We start from the raw sequence: 2363 nt of genomic DNA on the forward strand, positions 1-2363 counted from the left end.
TCATATAAAATATGAACCATTTGTGTGAAATTCTGTCATAATTGCTGTGCGAAGTTGAGTAGTATTTTGTGAGATCACACTGACCTTTGACCACTAAAATCTAATCAGTTCATCATTGAGTCCTAGTGAATGTCTGTGCCAAATGCGAATATGTTCCGTGAAGGCTTTAGTGAGATATTGAGTCCACGAGAATGGGACCCAAAAACAATATGCCTCCAGCTCTGGGTTCTCACCGGCACAGAGGCAGAAAAATCTGTCATTCTCCCTATGGCTTCTTATTAATTGGTGGTTCACTGGCCTTAATGGGGGCGTTCAAAAGCAAGTTTAGGTGTATTTGGTTTGTGTCTTACTGTCCTTGAGTCCCTTTTTTCAAATTAATTTGTAACCATCAGGTTTAAGTAGGTTTTCCATGGAACTGTTGCAGACTGGGTTCAGAAGTGAAGCCCTCTAGTATCCAAAATGGAACGGTTCATCATCATCGGGGGAGCGTGAATGTGCTCCATGAAGAGATTTATACATTTTACTGTGTAAAAGTGAAAACTGTGGCCTGTTGGTGATGCCAGCAGAAATCAAAGGGATTACAAAAAGGAAAATGAAATTGGTTCACATTATGGGGAAAATAAGTGTACTTGTCACACGGCGTCATGATAGTTAAGTTACCTTTTTGTTTCTCCTAGTGTTCTTTGTCTCGTACTTCCTGTTTTATTTTGATACTAACCTTTGTCTTGTTTTCAGGTCCTTTACTTCCTGCCCTCATGTGTTTCCCTCCTGTGTGATTACTTGCCCTGCCCTAATGTGTTGCACCTGTGTCTCATTGTCTCCCCTCCTCCTGAGTACATATTCTTAGTGTCCCCTTCCTTCTGTGCCATTTTGTCTTGTGACATCACCCTGGTTCCTTCCATAAAAAACCAATGGTATTTTCACATTGGCTTTTGGATTACTGCAGAAAATAAACTCTGTGACAAACAACGGTTTATGATTCTTATCCTTTCCCACAATAACCTGGACCTCAACACCACAAAAACAAAATAAAAAGGTGATACACTTCAGGAAATCCAGGCGCATTGAGCACTCTGTCTTCTCTATACGAGGGGAGGAGGTAGAGAGGGTGGAATGTTTCGAGTTTCAAGGGGTCTACATCTTGGCTGGAAAGGCCCATCACAGACTTTACTTCCTCAGGAAGGTAAAACGGGTCACACCTCCAACAACAACTGCTGGTTAACTTCTACCGACTCGTGATTGAGATCCTCCTGAGCGACTGCTGCACTGTGTGTTTCAGCAGCTGCACAGCAGAGGACCAGAGGAACCTGCAGCAGGTGGTGAAGGCGGCTCAGCGGGTCAATGGGACCACACTACCACCTCTCAGTGACATTTACATTGGCCATCTGTGCAACAAAGCCAGCTGCAATACAAGAGACTCATCCATCCCTAGACACTTCCCAAAGGTTGTCACCTCTGTGTAGCCCCTATATGTTCCTGTACCTATGTGAAAACCATGGTGACCTGGAAACGCTAACTGGGTTTACTACCCAAACCACCTCTTTCCTTTGAATTATACTAATGAGAGGACGAGCTGGCTGAATGGTTAAGGCGATGGACTGCTAATCCATTGTGCTCTGCACGCGTGGGTTCGAAATCCCATCCTCGTTGGGTTGGTCATTGCTTTAGTCTTTGATGTTTCCATGTCAGTTTCTACCCCAAAAGCTCTCTTCATCATTGATACTCTGTCACACAATTTGTGTGTTCACAAGGATTTAGCTTACATGGTAGAATACTCGCTTAGCATGTGAGAGGTTGTGGGATCAATGCCTGCATTCTCCAGTAAACCTAATTTCTTGAGGAAGAGGCATTGTGTGCAAAGCAATGAGTCTTTACGCACCAGCCACCAGTTTTTTTTTTCTTCTCAATGCTTGGCTGTGATCACATCATATAAAATGCTAACCCACAGGAGAATTAGCTCAAATGGTAGAGCACTTGCTTAGCATGTGAAAGGTACTGTCATTGGAGAAGTCATTATGTATTTACTTAACAGCGGCGGATAACACATGACAGGATACTACAAGATAAAGTTCCACAAACCATAAAATCTAATTTCATATTTATCTAAATGAGTGTTTATTGCCCCCATAAACTTTGTTACTGTGTTGTTACTGTAATGCTTTTTACTTCCTCTGTTAACCAGTGCTTCTGCCCACAGTCCAACCCCCCAATGCTGGGGAATGTGACACTGGATGAAGTGCCCATTATGCCTTAGGTGTATGTCTGTCTGTGTGTGTGTGTGTGTGTGTGTGTGTGTGTGTGTGTGTGTGTGTGTGTGTGTGTGTGTGTAGTTGTGTGGTTGTGTGGTGTGTTTTGGCCTCAAA

The 2363-nt window shown here is 43.3% G+C and overlaps 1 non-coding gene across 1 annotated transcript; it reads left to right on the forward strand.

Annotated features, from left to right (window-relative positions):
• Positions 1–1567: 1567 nt before the first annotated feature.
• On the forward strand, positions 1568–1650 carry trnas-gcu (transfer RNA serine (anticodon GCU)). Its single transcript has one exon. It is a non-coding gene; the product is annotated as a tRNA-Ser (tRNA).
• Positions 1651–2363: the final 713 nt, after the last annotated feature.

This window comes from Seriola lalandi, unplaced genomic scaffold (genome assembly GCF_002814215.2).
Source record: "Seriola lalandi dorsalis isolate HSWRI2012SDOR001 ecotype SW California unplaced genomic scaffold, Sedor1 jcf7180002054687, whole genome shotgun sequence".
NCBI lineage: Eukaryota > Metazoa > Chordata > Actinopteri > Carangiformes > Carangidae > Seriola > Seriola lalandi.